The sequence below is a fragment of the Myotis nattereri genome (assembly GCF_964212035.1).
Source record: "Myotis nattereri genome assembly, chromosome: 1".
NCBI lineage: Eukaryota > Metazoa > Chordata > Mammalia > Chiroptera > Vespertilionidae > Myotis > Myotis nattereri.
This window is the reverse complement of record NC_138075.1, coordinates 177,756,418-177,779,135: the sequence shown is the minus strand read 5'-3', so window position 1 is coordinate 177,779,135 and position 22,718 is coordinate 177,756,418. Positions and strand designations below refer to the sequence as shown.

Below are 22,718 nucleotides of genomic sequence, written 5' to 3'. Positions count from 1 at the left end.
CTAAGCTGGGTCCTTTATAATAAATCAGTGATGTAGAAAGTAAAATGTTTCCCTGAGTTGTGTGAGTCATTCTAGCAAATTACTGAACCCAAGGAGGGGGGGTATAGGAACCCCCAGTTTATATTTGGTTGGTCAGAAGTGCAGGTGGCAACCTAGGACTTGCAACTGGTATCTGAAGTGGGGGGAGGGGCAGTCTTGTGAGACTGTGCCCTTAAGCTGTGGATGGAGAATTGCTTGGTGGAAAACCCACACATTTGGTGTCAGAAGAGTTGTGAGCAGAGGAATAAAATGTTTCTTCATTTACAGTGTAACCAAATAATTGATGAAGAAACATTCTTCTTTATAGAAGAATCCCAGCTAATAAATGTAGAATGAATGAAAATAAAAAATAAAATCTCCATTTAGCAATCCCTAATAAACAATGGCTATAGGGAATGATCATCAATGGCTATTAAAATTCTTAAGTGAAAGATAAATGAGAAACTTTAGCATATATGAATCAGATAGACAACATTTGGACCTGTGGTAGGCAGTTAGATAGACGTGAGCAGGGCCCTGTGAGGGAAGGGGCTGCACAGGGGCAATTTATAAATCAGCTTTGAATCAGAGCAGGATTTGCAGAATCTGCAGGTACCTGCAAGGAGAGGTTTACAGTCCTGCACTGTGGGCCTCTGGCACATTTTTCTGGATCCCATCTGGGCTTTGGCTTTTCACATGGGGCTGATACTTATGGTATCTACAACCATTCTTGGTGTTAGGCACAATCCTACGTCATTGGGTTGGTTGTCTCACTGCATCCTTACAACTGGGGAAAACCAGACGCAGATAATTGCCTGGCCTGGTCATTCACTTGTCTTTTTGGAAAAGTTCCACAAAGTTTTAAAGGACACCTTGAAAAAAAGGGGAGTCTTAGAGTATTTAAAAGTGAGAATTCAAGCCAAAGTTTTCAATGCTCTAGGTGATGAAAATGAACCCCAACCACCATTGTCTCATGAAACCTTCTTATTAATGAACTAGAGGCCTGGTGCATGAAATTCATGCACAGGGGGGGCGGGGGAGGGTCCCTCAGCCCGGCCTGCACCCTCTCCAATCTGGGACCCCTTGAAGGGATGTCCCTATCACAATCCAGGACTGCTGGCTCCTAACTGCTTGCCTGCCTGCCTGCCTGCCTGATTGCCCCTAACTGCTTCTGACTGCCAGCCTGATCACTCCCTAACCGCTCCTCTGCCAGCCAGACTGAGGCCTAACTGCTCCCCTGCCAGCCCGATTGCCCCCAACTGCCCTCCCCTGCTGGCCCAATCACCCCCAATTGCCCTCCCCTTCTGGCCTGTTTGCCCCCAACTGCCCCCCTGCCAGCTTGTTCACCCCCAATTGCCCTCCCCTGCCAGCCTGGTCACCCCATGCAGCCTGCTGTTCAGTCATTTGGTCATCCCTCACTAACCCCCATGCTGGCCTGGTCACCCCTCGCAGCCTGCTGTTTGGTTTATCACTGTTACTATGACAGCATCCTGGACAATTTGCATATTCCTCTATTATTAGTATAGATTAATTCGAGAGTATTTGGAATTCAACAAATATAAGTATACAGCATCTGTCCTCCAAAGCAGAATCTAGTCAACCTGTAGTTCCATTGGCAATTTCTCCTCCATGAGCTAAATGCATTAGAAGAATCAAAGGATAATACAATACCTCTTTTATGTGGGATTTTAGCTCACCTCTTGCATGAAACTAAGGATGGCATCCAAAATACATTTCTGAGAGGATCTTCACTTCAGCCTCTAAACCCAAACCATGGTAGACAACCTAGTGGAAGAAGGCAAATGGACGACCACCCACGAAAAGAGAAGGGGGGAAAATACTGATATTGGAGGTCTTCATATTTTTCAATCTGTGAAGAGATGACATTTCCATTTGGGGCATCTTTTATCTTAAAATTATCATTTTGGCTTCTACTGGAAGATTTAATTAAATTGTAGAGGGGGAACTAATTTTTTAATTTTGCTGTTAGTTAAACAAAGAGTTTATTTTATTACATGAAGAATGTAGAATCAGCATGAAGAGACAAGCTTAAGGAGAATTCCAAAAAATAACTTTTATAAGATGGCATTAACTTCCATGTGGCTTTCAGGTGTGCAATTAATTATAAGATGAGCTATGGAAAGGCCAACCCCTAATTATTTGGGCTCTGAAAGTCTTATTAAATGTCAATTGTTATTATTGGGACAGAAATATAATAAGAGCTATTATAGTGCTATCTCTAAAGTGTTGCTTTTAAAAATAATAATAATAAATAAATAAAATGTTGCTTTTGATGTTTATTAAAATACTAGAGGCCGGGTGCACAGGCTCCATGCACCGGTGGGGGGGTGTGGCCTGCAGTGATCAGCCCGCTGTGGGAGCGCCACTCATCCCGGTCAGCTGAGCGTCTGTGGACCTGCCCTCTGAGCGGCCGCTCCCTGGTCTGGCATCTTCCATGGAGCTGGAGTCTCGCCTCTCCAGGGGACCCAGTCAGGCCGGGCCCAGTGACAAGAGCACTGAGAGGCGGTGGAGCAGATCTCTGTCCCGCAGCAGCCATGAACCCACCTCCCAGCCTCCGGGGTCAGCTCTGTGAGCCCGGCAGCCGCACTGCGTGGCCTGCGGGCATCCAGCGGAGGCTGCAGGGAGCGAGGAGGAGCCTGGAGCAAGGAGGCAATGATCGCAGCAAGGGTTCCTGCCTGTTGGCCCAGGGTTCACAACGGGAGCAGCCGCTCATCCCAGTCAGCCAAGCGGTGCTCCCGCTGTGGGAGCGCACTGACCACCAGGGGGCAGCTCCTGCATTGAGCATCTGCCCCCTAGTGGTCAGTGCATGTCATAGTGACGGGTTGACCAGTCGTTCTGGTCGTTCTGGTCGTTCTGGTCGTTCTGACGTTGCAGTCGCTGGGCTTTTATTACATAGGATTTTTATAATGTGGAAACTATAGTCTGATTTCATTGAAAACTGACTGTTAAATTAGACAGCACCTTATTGGCAAAAGTCATAAGGTATATTCAGAGCACAGTGGGCACCTGTACACTGACAATATTTAGCTTTAACATCTTCCACAGGGAAAGTAATAAGGGATTGTAGTTGGAAAAATTGGCTTTCTCTTTAGGGTATTGATTCTGAGCTACTTTTGGAAATTATTGAAACTTTTGATTTTATATTTGGTGTTAGTCAGTGTTTATTCCTTAGAGATTAACCAAGAGATTTTATCTGAATACAGAAAATTATTAAAGCAATTCCCTTCAACCATACTTTGCAAGTCAAAGGATTTTGAGAGGCCCTATTGGTTGTCTAAAATTACATATATAGATATATAAATATTATAAGGGCTCATTTCTACTTTTTAAATGAAATCTGTAGTATCTGATTATAATTATGGATTCTAGTGTATGTGGGAATATAAATACCCAAATTTTTCTCAGAGAACTTGGTTTGTATCCAAAGATGTTAGTGGACACTAAGTTTACCTCAGGAATTGCAATCATGCAGCACTAGATTAAGAAAAAATGCTAGAGTTCAGCATTTTGGATCGTGACATAAAATGTTCAAAATAGAAGCTAAACAGAATTGTCACATGTAGTCCATTGTGGTTTGTATGCATTATTCTATAACTTGTTTGTATCTAGGCAACTATTATATTTTTAATGTATCATTTAATTAAAAAAAAAAAACATTACCAATGAAAAACTAAATCAGTGGTTCTCAACTGGGGCAATTTTGCCCCCAAGGGACATTAGGCAATGTTTGGGACATTTTTGTTTGTCACATGAGGGGCTGGTCCTATCTGTATCTAGTAGGTAGAGACCCAGGATGCTGCTAAATATCCTACAATGACAGGACAACCCCCATGGCAAATAATTATCCAGTCAAAATTGTTAATGGTGCTGAGACTAAGAAACCCTGCCTGGGTCTCCCACAAGAAATATAAGACCTACGGTGCATATCAACCAAACGTAATCTGCAAACCTTGTCTGAATCCTGAGTCCAACAACCCAATTATAAATAGATATTTATTATTCAGAAAAATTTGAACACTGACTGGGCATTGATGAACTATTCATTTCTTCAATGTATTAGTAATTTTGTGCTTCTGCTAACGGAAAAATCCTTATCTGTTGTTAGAAATACACATATACACACTGAATTATTTACAGATGAGATGACATGATATCTGGGACTTTAAAATAATTCAGCTGGGAGGGGGCTGGGGAGGAGCAGAAATGATTAGTCATAATTGATCAGCACGAAGCTAGGTGATAGATACAGCTTCTCCTACTTATGCATATGTTTGAAAATAGAAAATAAATAAAACATTTTAATAAAATTTTAATTATGAACTTTTCAAATTTACATGAAATTTAAATTAGTGTTGGAAAGTTACCTAACTGGGATGTTGCTCTTTCCAGAAGCAATGAGTCCACAAAGTTTAATCCCAAGATCTTAATATCCTACACTGTGGTGAAAAATGTGGCCATTTTTTCCACTAACGCAGCCTTTAAGGCACATATTATGGTATCTATACTTCATTTTAATATCCTTTAGTACAGATTGTGTGTTGGTTACAATTACAGTCTTGGGGCAGGATATTGCCCTAATCAGAAACCCACATTCTGGAGATGATTAGCTCATCTTTATTAGAAAAGTCATACACTAGAGGTGATGACTAGAAAGGCTTCAGTCATTATTTTCTCCCTTCAGTGCCAGAATTTTCCTATTCAACATAATGTCAGAAGTGGGTTTTCATTGGTGGAATTAGTGGCTTGTTAATGGATAAAATGGAGCTTTAATTTGGGAAATTAGTAGCAGTGGAGAAATGGTAATTGGCTATAATATTTTATTGGCACTCTCCATGCTTCCTAAAACAGGAGGTAAGACACTAGTGAGCCCTGGAATCTTTATCCTTAGGAATGGGGCCCTAGGTGAGATCCTTAAATGACATTTATAGAACTGGTTTAGGATTGTTTTGTGCCTGCTTGCAGAAAGGTCAATGTGAGTAGCAGCAATTAGTCTGAGACTTGCTTTCCTAGTAACCTAATACATGGTTATGAGCGAGTATTTAACCCTCATTGCCACCAACCATTAACAAGACACCAAAAAGAACCTAATATTTGTGCACACCAAAATTGCTTGGGTCAGTTCTCAGCAGCAGAAAAAAAATAAATGCCTTCTCCAGAGTGGATGAGTCCTAGCCTACCATAAAGGCAAAGTTATCTTCAAATCAACTGCTTCATTTTTAAAATTCATGTAAACTTGGTATATCACTCTCTACATGGTAGACTTTAGGTTGGCAAACTCCCAAATGAATCCTGCAAAACCTTTCATGGGCTGGGCTACATGACTTACTCTAGCCAATGGGACATTAGTATGATACAAGCAGAAGCTTGAAAAGTGATTTCACAATGGGGATTGTTCTCTTAGAATGTTCTTTCTTGGCCTTGAGCCACCATGTAAACAGGTCCAGCTTTCCTAGTAGAGAGACCATGTGGAAAGAGAAAGAGAGATGCATGCCTAGCCACCAGCTCTTGCAGCCCTTGCAGCTGAGGCACCAGACATGTGAGTAAAGAAGATACCGTAAATTCTCCAGCTCCATCAGTCACCAGGTAGAGCAGCAGAACAACCCTGCTGAGCCCAGTCTAAATTGCAGAACTTTAAGAAATAGCAGCTTGACCTTTGGAAACTATGCCAAATTTATCTTGTGATCTCATATATCCCCTGAAACAATGTTAAACATCTTCTCCACACTCCAGCACCAACCACCAACAGCATCATAGATCCATTACTCTGATCCTGCGGGAACTTCAGAAGCTGAGGAAAAGTTAAGAAAAGAAGAGACAGTGAGTGTAGGAGGCAAACTGTCTCCACAGTCCAGCTCCTTATGGTTTAGAAACCATCACAGGTACAAGGAAGAACACACGAATTCAGAGAGTAAATACAAATTAGGCCAAACCAGGAAAAGTTTCCCCACGTGCTCCAGAGATGTTCTTTACTACTTTCTTGACAATGGGATACCTTCTGTTTGTCCAGGCAACTTACTTAGGTTTCTTGAAAGTGGGCTGAAGGCCAAGTAAGAACATTTGGGAAAGTGGTCAAGAAAAAGGTAATATGCCAGTATTAGAATGAATCATAATATAAAAGAAATAACCATATTGTTAAGATACTGTATCTGTATTAAAGCATGCATCTCTCCAAAGTACATCTGTGCCTGACAACCCACGCATTCCTCCAAGCATCCTGAATACAGAACCTATCACTGCACCAGGAAGCCTATACCCACCAGTCCATGAGTCCAAGTCTACCATTATAAAGCCCACCTTGTTCAGAATCGATCAAGGATTGACTTTGGAATTGAAAAGACTGAACATATATGTTGAAGATACCAGCACCAATACTGATAGGGGATGGAGAAGATAATGGGTCAGCTATCCCACAACCTACTCCCTAGCAGATATTTCTTGAGAAAAGCGAAAAAATAAATATTGCAGTGAGACATTTTCATACTTAAAAAATAAAATCCATTTAAAAACAAAATACTCTGCAATTGTTGGAGAATTTGTGAATGGTTCATTGACATCTACATCTGTCATTAAAAAAATCAGCCTAAGTTTATGTTAAGTTACTTGTTTTTCCTTTAGTTTTTAAAAAGATTTTCATTATGGTATGGTCCAAATCAGCCATTCTCCATATAAACCGGTTATCTGGACTATGCTCTCTGCTTTTTGTATGTTAATAAATCTCTTAATTACCTGAAGTACAATAGGATGAAGCAAATATATTTAGCTGAAAATTTTCAGAAAGGCAGGACTAGAGAAATGATGAAATATGACCCATGAAAGGCCAAGGCCCTCTATGAATGGTCACCAATGTTTCTAGAAATGCTAATTATTTAACGTGACAGATAACAGAATGTGACGTCCCTGACCTCCAACAATGGTGAGTTGGGTAAATGGTCCTGCACACCCACAAAAAATGTTTGCATTTATTTCAATCTGTATCTCTCCAGACCAATCTATTCAAAGACTCCCTGGGCAAGCTGAGGCAACTGAACAGACTTCTATCATTATTTCAGTACTCTGATTTTCTCTTAGGAAATTCTTGTTGCCACTACCTTCAAAATATTGTGTATCTATTAAAGGATTTCTTAATAGCAGCAGACAACAAATGGTGGTTAAAACCATTCAAATGTAATAAACAAAAGAATAATGTCAACCGTCTTCATATTGCTGAAGTTGTACACCAATAAATATACATCACACTAAAAGCATATGTAGCAGAAAATAGTAATAAAAACAGAGGTACAGACTGTTATTTTATTAGCAGACTGAATATTTGCTATTGATGAATGATGATCCTCACTGGAAAAATAATGCAAAGACCATATTCCCATAATAAATATGTCCATCTAGAAAAATAATTTAAACAACGATGGAATTTGTTATGTATCATGATCTCCTACCTTGAGATATTTGAAAGATGTATACAGTCTAATCAATGGATAGATTTTGTCCTAACACAAGAACCAGAACATACAAAAATAGAGTAATGTCCTATTCTTTTCCAATATTGAGCCTGCAAAGATAAATTATTCTAACTATATTCAAAAAAGAAAGAAAGTGACCTATTTGAGAGTACACATCACACTCTTGTGCTCCCAGAGGGTCTGTGATGACAGGAAAATAGCATGACTTTCACACAATGAAGGTGCCACATGAATAAAGATTTACACAGAAGTAAACAAAATGAAATTAGAAGGTAAATAGGACAGCGTTCCATTAATCACATTCACTTTAACAGGAATGACTTAGATTGGCTTTCATCAATTTTTGGTTTATTTTAGAAACTCCTCCTTTTCTCTAATTATAAGTCTGAAGAGAATCTTAGGTACAGTTATTTTCAGTTATTCTCTAAACTAAATATGTAAGCCATATGTGCATTTTTTTCCATAAGCAAGTATCATAATGGTTTTAAACGTTCATCTGAATTAGTTTTGATCTTTCTCCAATGAGCTTAGAAACCAAATAAATAAGTAAGCAAGCTGTAACATATGCAAGATGCAAGATATATGCTAAGAGGAGAAATGATGTGTGAATCAGGCAGGTAAAGATAAACTGGGTTGGGTTCATACATTGCTAAAAATAAATAATAATAACAATAATAATAGCCACAAAAGTCCATGAATCACATTCACTTTAACAGGCATGACTAGAAAGTGAGACTATGAGTAAATGGGCTGCTCTCAAATATGTCCTATTATTTTCCAGAATCATTAAAATGAGATTGAATTGTTATGGATTTTTCATGAGGCAGCATTAGACTGCTGCTAGAGCTGCCATCTAATAAAATCAGTGATTTGCAACACAGGAATACTTCACACCAAAGGAGGTGTCTGCTAATTTATCACACCAGCAAACTCATTGTTCTACTTGAGAGAAAACCTTTACGGAATACCAAGGGAGCTTGCAGATAAAAATGTACATTTTCTTGTCCCTAATTTTTTAACATAACGTAAACGCTTTTTCTCTATCTGTCTAATTTATTTTCTAGTGTTTTCACAAACACATGGTTTGTCCATTTGTTGGTTTGTGCCACTGTTGGTTGTTACTTCTCGGGATGGAAAGTCCAAAGTCTCAGGCAAGACCTATATGGCTTTGGTGGATCCACCCAGGACCTAATGATTTGACTGATGTGCTGTGGTTTAAATACAATCTTTGGGACAGAAGGGTCCCAAAAAACACTAACCCCTCAACTCACCGCCTCTCTTAGCAAACCTTGATGAATTTGGGTACAGGACCTCCCAACCATGTTTAATTCTCCTACAGGCCTTTAGAGATGACCACTTTGTTTTGTGCGATGCCCAGCTTAATAACCCAGGATAAATAATATTCAGAAATGTTATTTTAATGATGATGACCTAATTTACTAAAAATGCCTAAGTTACCTCTTTTGGGGATTTTACTTCCAGGACAGATATGTCTACATAAAACAAATGTCTCTAAATGTTCCTCCTGCCGTTACACTTTAGAAATGTTTGGATTTGCACTTAGAAATAAATTTCCTCCCCAACTTTGGAGATATACTCTAGAGGTCCCCAGGAATGATTTTAAAACAGAACCTATTCCAATGTTGAGTACAGAAAAGTCCCCAATTAGAAATCACAGTAGAAATTTCATGTATATTTGCTTATTAATAGTAATTTTAAAATATATTAGGATTCAGAGATAAGTGCTAAATATTGGCTTGTTAAATTAAGAAATAACAGGAAGCTGAAAGGAATAAAACTGGGAATCAGAGAATGCCCAGTGATGGGCTGGAATGATTGGCCAAATTTTTAAGGTAAATTTTCTAAACTGCAGGTAAGAGTTGCTAGAGAAAAGCTCAGGCAAGCGTGATGTAATTCAACAGTCACACATGTTCAACACTCTGGAAACGTTGTTGGTTACACAGTCAGTGATTCATCTGTGCCATTTGGCAGATCTGAGTCTGCATTAACTGGAGCACAGAGTCCAGAGCAAAAGCAACTTCCCTGAGTATGACCCTAAGATTACAACTTCCGCCTGAGACCAGAAACCAACCATCTGCCAGAGATAGGCTTGGATTTGGATACCATGTGTCCAGACCTTCTCTGTGGAAGCTGCGGTTAGAATAAGCACCCTGATCTGTTATGTGCATTTTCTCTCCCACCCCCTATTGAACTTTCTCTGATCGAGAAGTTCATGTTGTCACAGTTCTTTATTTATTTACCAAAAATATGGATTACAACAAAAGTGTCTAATTATCACCCTTCCCTTGTAATTCTTAATCTTGACTCAGAATAGGCTAATTATTAGTTATAAAGACAGTGGAGATCTACCCAGCCCTTTGGAGATCATGATATCAAAGAATGTGAGTACCTGCTGCAGGTAGGCACTAATTAGTAGTTGTTAAATATTGAATAACTCGGAAACCATTTCTGAGTGCCACCCAGTAACCAAAACAGAAAAGTCCTTGTCTTTGTGAAGCTTATGTTATCGTAGGAGACAGACAATAAATATAAGTAAGTAAAATATACAGTCCAGCCCAGTCAAGCTAGTTTGGCTCAGTGGATAAAGCATCGACCCACAGACTGAAGGGTCTGGGGTTCGATTCCAGTCAAGGGCATCGTACCTCAGTTGGTTGCAGGTTCCCTAGCCCTGGTCAGGGTGCGTGCAAGAAGCAACCAATCGATGTGTCACTCTCACATTGATGTGTCTCTCTGTCTCTCTCCCACTTTCTCTAAAAAATCAATGGAGAAATATCCTCGGGTGAGGATTAACCAAAATATATATACAGTCTAGTAGAGAGTTAACAAGTTCTCTAGCAGATCCTATCAGTGCCCTTCACAGATTCCCGTGCATCCTGACCCTAGGCCTCCAAGGGTGAGCTCCTGCAACGCCTAGGGCTTGCTCTGACGGCGGATGGCACTTGCCCCAGCACAGAGACTAGAACTGTGGGGAAGTTAAAAGTCCCAACCCCCTACAGCAGCTCTCAACCACGGGCTGATGAGGAGTGATGGATAAACACCCCAACTGCCTTATGCTTCAGATGTACTCCAAGGAGTATCCAAGGCATGTCCATACAGCCTCCCAGAGATCCCCAGCAGGACTCCGTCCCATTTGCCCACAGCAATAACCTGCTGATGGCCACACCTGCATTCGCTTTCTCCCCTTCCCTGTCTCACTCCCCCATGTCCCACTGGCCTACCTGGGATCATCTCACATACCAACCACCTGCATCAAATCCTTGTCTAAGATCTTACTTCTGGGAAAGACAAGTGTGAAGGGAAACATGATGCAGAGATCGAGGAAAGGAAGTATTGGGTGGGGTGAAATTTTAGATTGAGTGATCGGAAAAGGATTCACTGAGGAAGTTTTTTTAAAAAAGACTTGAATGAAAGGTTATAGTAGTTCCCTAACAGGGTCACTGCCAAGCCCATCACACCATGTTATATCCAGGGATATCATGAAGAATTTGTTCAGCTTGATGGGTGTTTTCTCCCCCTCTTCTCTGGTGTTTGAAAATAAAGTGTAATAAAGTGTTCATTCCCAGTAATTTGGTGAGGTTTGGATTTTCATTGCCAGAAGCAAAATATTGATTTTCCTTCACAGAATTTTGATACAAATGTATGTGAAGCCCTTAGGGCATCTTGCCCTTATTCCTATTGTAAGATGTCCCATCAACTGTCTCAGCTCAAGGCCACAAAACGGACTCAATGCTGAGACATTCTTTCTCAGAGGGATTCTCAACAAAATTTCATGAGTGCAGATAAGGACGTGGTGGGAATTCGTGTCACTTTCACTTCCAGCCTCCAACGAATAAATGTCATTCCTTACAGCCACCCGGAACTTACTGCATGACACACTGACCCCATACGTGCAGTGACCTGAAATGTATGAAATATGTACACACAGAGAGACAATTTTACAGAATCACTGGCTTCTCAAATTCAACACTATGTCAACAGGTAAATCTTACTCAGGACAAGAATATTACCTTGCTCAAAGGGATTCTCACTCTGAACAAATCAACCTATTCCATTTTTCAACCACTTGTAAAATTAGTCTTTATATTGACTGAAGTGTGTTTCTTCGTACTGCCTCGTTATTCCTTCTGGAACATAAAAACAAAGCTATTTTTTTTCCCACATGGTGAATGTGTTCTCCCTACATATCTTCTCTATGTGAAAGCATTAACCTCTCTGCTTTATTCCTCACCATCCTGATGGGCTTCCTCCCAACACGCTCTGTTTGTCAATGTCCTTATAAACGGCTGGCGCTCAGAATTGAGCACTATATTCTGCTGATGCACTTGTTTGTTGTGGTTGTCTGATCAAGTAATAAATCATTAGGATTTTACTTTCCTTGATCTAAAAAACAAGTGTTGTCAGATTCTGTCCCATATTTCCATGGTTTTCTCTCAAGTCTCTTTTGTTCACCTGTTGGATGACAGTGCTCCCTGGGGCTTTGCTGTTGGCCAGCCGGTGCCCCCAGTGTATATGCTTTTCTGAGATACACTCATCACACTCATGTGCTCAACAGCCATATCCATAAGCTGGCAACTCCCAAATCCCTGTCTCTAGCTCTGCCCCAGATTTATCTAAACCAAATGCCCAAGGAACACTTCAAGTAGATATCCCATAACTCCTCAAACTCAACATGTCCAAAACCAACCTCAGTATTTTACCTTATGAACAAGCTCTTCTGTTTATATTTTCTACTCTGGATAACAACCTCATTTCTTTCCTAAACAGAAATGTGTCTCAAATCTTTCAACTTATTTCTATCTCCTTTGCCACCACCCTAGTCCAAACTATCCACATCTCTTTTCTAGACAATCCTACAGTTTCTTAATTTATTTCCCTACTATCTCTCCTCCTTCTCACCTCAATAGCAGCCCCAACCCATTTCCCAAATAGACCAGAGTGATCTTGCTAAAATGTAAATATTATCATGCCACTTCTCTGCTTAAAATCTGTTGATGGCAGAAGCCAAGTGTGGGGGGCTGTGTTGGGAAATGATGTTGGGAAAGGTAGATATTGGTCAGATCAAAACTGATGCTAGCCCTGGCCAATGCTTCTCAGTGGTTAGAGCATTGGCCAGAGCACTGAAGGGTCATAGGTTCAATTCTCTCTGAAGAGCATGTACCTGGGTTGCAGGTTCCATCCCTGGCCCCAGTCAGGGTGCATGCAGGAGGCAACCAATCAATGTGAGAAAGACACATTGATGTTTCTTTCTCTGTCTCTTTGTCTCTTCCTTCCCTCCCCTTCCCTTACTCCCTTTCACTCTCTCTAAAAATCAATGGGAAAAAAATATCCTCAGTGAGGATTAATAAAACAAAACAGATGCTAAAAAATTAAATATTTTTTTTAAGTAATGCTAAGGAGAACTCTTTCCTCACACACGCAATTCCTTGGCCTCTTTGTGCAGTAATGGATGACAGGGTGATACAAGAGAATCCTAGATTGGCCTTATTGATTTTTATAGGAAAGGGCCAAATGTACTCTGTAAGAGAAGGAAATATACACAGAAGAGAGTAGAGATGAGATAATGGAGAGCAAGAGATATTTTTGAAGCCCTGAAGAAATTTTGGGAGAATAACAGATTAGAGCCCACCTAACATGCCATGATGTTTGAGACTTTGGAGAATAGATAAATTAAAAACTTAACAGTTTTGTAGTATGTTATGAATGTCTCCACTTTGTATCATCCCATATATTACAATAAAAATTTTAATTGTTTTACAATCATTTTTAGATGTCAAGAACAAAGAAGCCCAACATTGCTAGGGGTTATAGATATAATAGAGTCAGATTTTTCTGCCTACAAATCTGCCCAATATTCAGAATGGTATCAAATATACATTGAATTAAGGTGTTTTATTTAGGATACAATGACAGCTAAGTGCTTTGCCCCTCACCCCCACCCCAACTCACAACCAAATGTGAAACCACTGGTCTTGACTTGATAGTTCTATTTAAACAAAAGTGCAAAACATAACTATCTGATTGCAGATTTACAATATTACACAGCATGTACATCATAGACCCCTCACTGTAAAAGTTTATCTGTATATAGCGACCCAACAATAGATATTTTACCCTTGGAGTGCAATCCAGCTATTCTTATGGGGCCTAGAGATTATTTAGGATGCCAGTTTTATCATTATACCTGACCAAATCTTTTCAATGCCAAATTGCCTCCATCACAATAGTTTCCACTTTTAGCTATTAAGGGCTCAACAGGGGTTCCCAAAACTAATTGTATGCCTGGACCAAAACTATTATAAAATTAAAAGTTGCCTGGGAAATTAGAGGAGCCAGAAGTGAGTCTTTTAGTAAGACTTCATCTCCCACAGACAGGTCTTCTCATTAGAAATTGTGTTGGAGATGATGGACTACCAGAGAGAAGAACCATTGTATCTATTTTCCATAGCCACTTTTGGACCCAAGGATGGGCATTGGAATCAGATTACATCCCAAAGATCCATTCCAGCAGAGATGTAATGGAAGTACTGTCTAGGCCAGTGATGGAGAACCTTTAGAGCTCGGCGCGTCAGCATTTTGAAAAACCCTAACTTAACTCTGGTGCTGTGTCACATATAGAAATTTTTTGATATTTGCAACCATAGTAAAACAAAGACTTATATTTTTGATATTTATTTTATATGTTTAAATGCCATTTGACAAAGAAAAATCAACCAAAAAAATGAGTTCGCGTGTCACCTCTGACACTCGTGTCATAGGTTCGCCATCACTGGTCTAGACTTACAAACCAGAAAACTTTGAAAAGCATGACCACAAAAAGTGAAATTTTAAAATAGGTCTGGACCAGAAGAGAGCATCTATCTGACCCTCTCGTTAGATCAAATTGGCCAAGGGTTCCCTGAAATAGACCCTGTGGATTAGGAACCACTTGGGTTTGAAGTGTACCTCCTTTCTGTATCAGGAGAGATAATCTTGGCTACAAGAAACAGCTCACTTACTAGTAAATTTGCATAAACAGTTAAGGAAATTTATTAGCTCACAGCTCAAAAAGCTGTGATCAGATATGATTTGATCAGAGTTCTGGCTCACATCTCTTTGATCCTCTTCTCCGTGTGTCTGTTTCAAGTTGACTGCAATAATTTCAGATCTAACATTATAAACATGTGTCCAGAGGAAGAGAAGGTATCCAAGTGCCTGGTGGCCAGTCTTAAAACCAAAGAAAATATTCTACCCAAAATCCCTGGCCAGGGTCTATTATTGTGACACATGACTATTCCAGAATCCATCACTATGACAGTGGTGATGGAATCACCCTTCCACCAATCAGGAACCCCCTGGACCTGGTGTGAGCTCAGCTCCCCGCTGGAGCCCATGAGCTATGTTATCAAAGGTTGGATTCCTAGATTAAAGTGGGAGTTGGATTCCTAGATTTTTGGGGAAGGGGAGAAAAATGAATACTGGGGGAAAATTAACAATATCCTCTGTATTTTATGTGGCAGCTTTGTGCTCTCTGACCTTTCCATCTTCTCAGTGCACATTCCTGGACTCCAACAAGCATAACAATAGCCAGAGCAACACACCGGAGGAAACTTGGATTCTTAGCCAAGGCTGTGGGTTTGCTCTATGTAATTTATACAGAATGGAAAACCACGGACCCACTTCATTTCCTCTAGTGATGTGCCCAATTGTCAGTTCTATATTATGACAGAAGCCTTTAAAAACTCTATAATCAATTCTTTAAAATTGCAAATACTGAGTGATACCAATAATGAAGTCATATCTTTACAACACCTATCTTCATTCTTCATTGTCACTAAACTGGAAATTTCAACTATTCAATATGAAGATCATTTCAAGCCTTGATAAGATTTTTCCATTTTCTCTCCTTTTTAATGCTTTTAAATTGTAATAAAGCTTTAAAGACTGAGCTACCAATAGTTTCATTTGTCTATCTTTCAACTATAATGAATACAGATGGGCAGAGAGGAAAAGGAATCCAGGATTTGGTCTAATCCTATAATCTTTCTCATTTGCTTGTGAAAGGTTGAATAATTCCAGATGAATACCTTGTAATGCCAGTGTTTTCTCATACCAATGATTTATTTTCTCACTGACACTAAAGAAATATTCAATATAATGTGCATATATAAACTACAAAATGATAATAACCCACATTTGAAAAGCCCTAAGTAGCCAGAGTAATCAGAAGTAATGTGTAAGTCTGCATGCAAATACACATTACTAAATACAGGAACACTTCTGTAGAAAAGAGACCAAAGATATTATTAAATAAGAAAAAAACTAAGTGCATTTTCTGCCCCATAAAATAAGACCTCATCTTGCTTTTCTTTCTAACCATATTTGTCCAAATACTATAGTTGATATATCCCTACTGTAATAAACTGTGACATTAAATTATTCTGTTGGAGTCCACTCCAAAAATTTCATTTTACTTCTTTGCCATTTATCCAGTCATTTGTCAGTCTAGTTGTGTATGTGTGTGTGTTGGGGGGGGGGGGGGGTGGCGGGTGGCGGAATTGACTTCTGGCTTGCTCATAAATCTCTGGAGAATTGATGCTTTCTACATAATTTTTACTGTTCCCCAGTCAAAAAACATCAAACTCCAACTATTCTAGATTCAGCAAAACAGAGAATAAAGCCCTAACCGGTTTGGCTCAGTGGATAGAGCGTCGGCCTGCGGACTGAAAGGTCCTAGGTTTGATTCCGGTCAAGGGCATGTACCCGGGTTGCGGGCACATCCCCAGTGGGGGGTGTGCAGGAGGCAGCTGATCAATGTTTCTCTCTCATCGATGTTTCTAACTCTCTACCCTCTCCCTTCCTCTCTGTGAAAAATCAATAAAATATATTTTTTTAAAAAACAGAGAATTAAAATCAGCTGTTTTCCTTGGTTTGGTGGTACCTTGTGGTAAAATGCATAGCTAGGATAATACAACTAATAAGAGATTATGATATACTAATCCTATATAATAAAAGCCTAATATGCAAATCAACTGAACAGCTAAATGACCAGCAGAATGACCAGTCGCTATGATGCACACTGACCACCAGGGGGCATCTGCTCAACGCAGGAGCTGCCCCCAGCCCACAGGTCCCAGGCCAGCCAAGGCAGGTGCCAGCGCCCCCTCTCCCCCCCTCCACCCAACCATCACCCTGCTGGTTGCCCTGCAGATCAACCCTGATTGCCAGCCAGGCCTAGGGACCCTACCCATACATGAATTTCATACACTGGGCCTCTAGTATGATATAGATGATGATAAGTAATGATCTTATAATCCACAGTGAGCTCTGTCTACTGTATGAGAGAAATTCCAAAAATGACAAACCATTACAGTGAGAGAGTAGATAAAGATGGGAAGGAAAATTTCTGAGTTAGAAGTGGTAGATACATAGTGCTCAAAAGAAACAACAGGCCCAAAACAGAGTCACTTGGGCTAAGCCCCACATCAGCAAACCAAGACTTAATACCTAATTTAATTGCAGTTTCAGCCTCTCCCAGCAATGTAATCTTTACAGTCACTCTGAAATTTCCTGACCAACACTAGTGAAGGAATCCACCTGAAAATCCCTGCCATTCTGACCCCTAAGAAAAGGTAATCTTGCTTGAAACAATTGCTAATAGCTTTCTTGTCCCACATCATTCTGCCTATAAAGGCCTTCCATGTCATATAACTTTTTGGAACTCTTTTCTGTTTGCTAAATAAGGTACTTTATTCAATGAATCATTGAATAAAGGCAATTCGATCTTAAAATTTACTCAGTTAAATTTTGTTTTTTAACACTTAGAAGCCTATTTCCTCTTCATTTTCATCTATCTCTTATTGAAAGAGTCTCTTACTCCAGTTCCACCTTGTTGTCAATACTCTGACTTTCAGAGGAATGTTCTGTCCTCTTTAATATTCTGAGCCAAATGTACAAAACCAAAATCAACTTCACTTGTCCACAGAGAACTTAAAGTTAATTGCCAAATGAGATTAAGTGATATCTGACAAGACGCCACAATGAGATTCAAACCACATTGAGAGACCACTACACACACATTAGAAAGGTCAAAAATTTAAGATTACCCATGTCAAGGTGTGAAATTGAGCTTTATAATAAGAAATATATACTTAGTCTTCATCCCCATTTCTGGCTTCTATAAACCTTGGTTTTCCTGAGTGATTAAAGCGATAAGTGTGGAAGGAATCCAAGATCACGGAGTAGGTAGAAGCTACACTCACCTCCTCGTAGTACCACATCAAATGTTATCATTAATCAACCTAGATAACCATTTGAAGACGAGCTGAGCAGAAGTCGTATAATTAAGGATTTACAGAAAAAAAAAGCCACTTCGAGACTGGTAAGAAAGATGGAGACTAGAAAAGGGCTGACCCCCACACCCACATGCGGCAATGGAGACTCTGGAGGGATATCTCAGCTGCAGAGGTTCTCCCTGAGGAGCACGGGGTCTCAACCAGTGCTGGGAAGAGGAGTCCACATAACATCTGTCATGAAAATCAGTGGGGATTCCATCTGCCTGGGTGAGATAGGAGACTACTGAAACCCAGGAGCCCTCTTAAAGGGCCAGTGCACAAGGTCTCACTCACAGCCTCTGTACCTTGGTTCCAGCAGCGGGACAGTGGCTCAAAGGGAACCAAAGTCATCTAGGGAGAGATTGAGTTGTGTGGCTTAGAGGAGAGGGCTTGAGGGAAAGCCACCAATGTCCCTGTGTTGAGTCCCTTTCCCATACCACCCTCTGATGCCATCTTCCCTGGGTCGAGCATTCATCTCCAAACAACATTGGATTGGGGAGCTACACTAGCCCCGCCCTGCCTACTCCCCTCCTTGTCTGCTTGAAGAAATTCTACCCATCCTTCAAGATAGAAACCCTCTGTGATAGCTTACCTATGCCTCCAAGGAATTAGTCAGTCCTTCCACTGCATTCCAACAGAACTACGATTGGCTTTCATTGTAGCATGTGTACTCCCGTCTCTTCTATTAGCATTATTGGAAAGCAGGCATCACATCATACTCATCTTTGCATCTCTGGTACCTGGACTCTAGTAGTCACACAAATGAATGTCTTTAGTAAAATAAATGAATGATTGACAGAGCCACCGTATTCAGATGAAAAACTTGGCTCTGGGCTTCCAGGAATCCTGGCAAAAGAAAGAGAGAGAGAAGAAAATTATTCTTAACCTCTATAAATTTTCTTATTTTATTTTTTCTTTATTGATTAAGGTATTAAATATGTGTCCTTATCCCCCCCCATTGCCCCTCCACCCTGCCCCCACTCATGCCCTCACTCCCCTGGTGTCTGTGTCCGTTGGTTAGGCTTATATGCTTGCATATAAGTCCTTTGGTTGATCTCTTTCCCTTACCCCACCTTCCCCTGCCTTCCCTCTGAGGTTTGACTGTCTGATCCATGCTTCTCTGTCTCTGGATCTGTTTCTGTTCATCAGTTTATGTTGTTCATTATATTCCACAAATGAGTGAGATCATGTGATATTTATCTTCTCTGACTGGCTTATTTTGCTTAGCATAAGGCTCTCCAGTTCCATGCATGATATTCCAAATATTAACCTCTATAAATTTGATTTAAATTTTTTTCAGGTTTATTGAGATATAATTGATACATTGGAATTGTATATATTTAAGGTGTATCATTTGATGTTTTGGTATCAAAACATTGTTTACATTGTGAAATGATCATTATAATAAGTTAGTTAACATATTCATTGCCACACAGTTACCATTTTCTTTCTTTTTTTTTTTTTGACAGTGAAACTGCTTAAGATCTACCTTCTTAACAAACTTCAAAAACACAATAAAGTATTGTTAACTGTATTCACCCATGCTGTTTTATTTTTTTATTTTTTAATCTTCATCTAAGGATATTTTTTCATTGATTTTTAGAAAGAGTGGAAGAGAGAAGGAAAGACAGAGAGAAATATCGATGTGAGAGACACACATTGATTGGTTGCCTTCTGCATGTGTCCTCACCAGGGCCTCAGCTGGGGAGGAGCCTGCAACTGAGGTAAGTGCCCTTGACCAAAATCGAACCCTTCGGTCAAAAGGCCAATGCTCTATCCACAGAGCAAACTGGCTAAGCCGGGCCATCATGCTGTTTTAATGAGACAGCACCTTACACCTGTTAGAATGACTTTTTCAGGGCGGGGGGGGGGGGGCAGGTGGGGAGATAACAGGTGTTGGTGAGGATGTGGAGAAAAGGGAACCCTTATACACTATGGTGGGAAATGTAAATTGGTATAGCCATTATGAAGGCTTCTCAAAAAATTAAAAATAGAACTACTATATGAAATTTTACTTTTGGATATATATCCAAAGGAAATAAAATCAGTATATTATAGAGATATCTGCACTCCCATGTTCATCACAGCATTATTCACAATAGCCAAGATATGGAAACAACCTAAATACCTGTCAACGGATGAATGGATAAAGAAAATGTGGTATGAGAGATGCAAATCAAAACAACAATGAGGTACCATCTCACACCTGTCAGACTGGCTATCATCAACAAATCAACAAACAAGTGCTGGAGAGGATGCGGAGAAAAAGGAACTCTCTTGCACTGCTGGTGGGAATGCAGACTGGTGCAGCCACTGTGGAGAACAGTATGAAGTTTCCTCAAAATATTAAAAATGGAACTGCCTTTTGAACCAATAATCCCACTTCTAGGAATATACCCCAAGAAAACAGAAACACCAATCAGAAAGGATATATGCACCTCTATGTTCATAGCAGCACAATTTACAATAGCTGAGATTTGGAAACAGCCTAAGTGCCCATCAGCAGATGAGCGGATTAGAAAACTGTGGTACATCTACACAATGGAATACTATGCTGCTGTAAAAAAGAAGGAATTCTTACCATTTGCAACAGCATGGATGGAACTGGAGAGCATTATGCTAAGCAACATAAGCCAGTCGGAGAAAGATAAATGTCACATGATCTCACTCATTTGTGGAATATAATAAACATAAACTGATGAACAAAAATAGAACCAGAGTCATAGAAGCATCGAACAGACTGTCCAACCTATGAAGAAAGGTGGAGGGCAGGGTGAGGGGGTAAGAGATCAACCAAAGGACTTGTATGCATGCATATGAGCATGACCAATGGACACAGATGGGGGGTGGGGAGATGGGGGCATGTGCTGGAGGGTGTGGGCAGCCGGGGAGAGGTCAATGGGGGGAAAAGGACACTTACGTAATACTTTAAGCAATAAAGAATTTAAATTTTAGACAGAGAAAGCAAGATGGCGGCATAGGTAAACATCGGAGATTGCTGCTCGCACAACCACTTCAAAAATACAACCAAAAGACGGAATGGACATTATCCAGAACCACAGTTAGGCTGGCTGAGTGGAAATTCTACAACTAGAAGGAAAGAGAAAAGCATACCGAGACTCAGAGGAGACGTGGTGCGGAAGTAAAATACAAAGGTGAGGAGGTGCATCCAGAGCGGGATGGTGGCTGAGAACACGGTTGTCTTTTTCAATCGGGAGGGAGTCTCAGGCTCTGAGCTCCAGTTCCGGGCGAGTCTTTGGGGACCCAGACTCATACGGGAGAAACGGGACTGTCTGGCATCGGTCGGAACTCGAGGGCAGCTTTCTCTCGGAGGCACTCGCAGCAATTGCCGGAGCCTCTGAGGGCAGGACTGAGAGCAGCCATACTGCTCGCTCCGCCCGCCCTGTTGATGCCCTGGGACCAAGCCGTGCACGGAGGCTTTTGCATATGAAAGGCCTGGCCCTTAGTAATCTGAAAATTACTTAACAAACTGCAGCTGCCCCAAGGCACCAGGGCAACTTGCATTGCTTTACAGCTGGCTTCTGGTGGTAGCCTCAGGCAGAGGCTAGATTAGCACCTCCTTAGATCCAAGAGCCTGTGTACCCAGTGGTCAGAGTGGGACCATCCAATTACAACTCAGATCCATAAGGGACACACTCAGGGGGCAGACTCAGTGAGCACCAAAGCCCCAATGAAGCAAGTCTTGCCCCATAAGGGTGTCTCCAGCACAGAAGTTCTCCCACCGTAGATACAGCTGATTCTCACAGCCAATTGGCCTGGAGGTCAAATCCTCCCAGTGTTACCTACAACAATCAAGGCTTAACTACAACAAGACTGTGCACAAAGCCCACAAGGGGGTGCACCAAGAGTGTCTACCTCAGGTAATTGGGGAGGCTGAGCCACTGGGCCCCATAGGACACTTAGCACAGAAAGCCACTCTATTGACACAGCGAAGCATAAAAAATGCTGAGACAAAGAAACAGGAAACAAATGACAGAAATGGAGGAAAGCAAACTACTGGATATAGAGTTCAAAACCACACTTTTAAGGTTTTTCAAGAATTTTCTAGAAAACTCAATGAGACCCTCAAGAAATCTAGTGAGACCCTCGATGTTATGATAAAGGACCAACTAACTAGAAATTAAGCATACACTGACTGAAATAAAGAATATTATACAGACTCCCAACAGCAGACCAGAGGATCGCAAGAATCAAGTCAAAGATTTGAAATACGAAGAAGCAAAAAACACCCAACCGGAAAAGCAAAATGAAAAAAGAATCCAAAAATATGAAGATAGTGTAAGGAGCCTCTGGGACAGCTTCAAGTGTACCAACATACAAATTATAGGGGTGCCAGAAGAAGAGAGAGTGCAAGATATTGAAAACCTATTTGAAGAAATAATGACAGAAAACTTCCCCTTCCTGGTGAAAGAAATAGACTTACAAGTCCAGGAAGCGCAGAGAACCCCAAACAAAAGGAATCCAAAGAGGACCACACCAAGACACATCATAATTAAAATGCCAAATGCAAAAGACAAAGAGAGAATCTTAAAAGCAGCAAGAGAAAGAAAGTCAGTTACCTACAAGGGAGTACCCATACAACTGTCAGCTGATTTCTCCACAGAAACTATGCAGGCCAGAAGGGAGTGGCAAGAAATATTCAAAGTGATGAATACCAAGAACCTACAACCAAGATTACTTTATCCAGCAAAGCTATCATTCAGAATTGAAGGTCAGATAAAGAGCTTCACAGATAAGAAAAAGCTAAAGGAGTTCATCACCACCAAACCAGTATTAAATGAAATGCTGAAAGGTATCCTTAAGAAGAGGAAGAAGAAGAAAAAGGTAAAGATACAAATTATGAACAACAAATACACATCTATCAACA

At 40.5% G+C, this 22,718-nt stretch overlaps 1 pseudogene across 1 annotated transcript; it reads left to right on the top strand.

Annotated features, from left to right (window-relative positions):
- Positions 1 to 729: 729 nt before the first annotated feature.
- LOC308534314 (centrosomal protein 20-like) lies at positions 730 to 1,902 on the top strand (annotated as a pseudogene). Its single transcript has 2 exons — positions 730 to 1,008; positions 1,540 to 1,902. The product of its transcript is annotated as a centrosomal protein 20-like (transcript).
- The last annotated feature ends 20,816 nt before the right edge of the window (positions 1,903 to 22,718 follow it).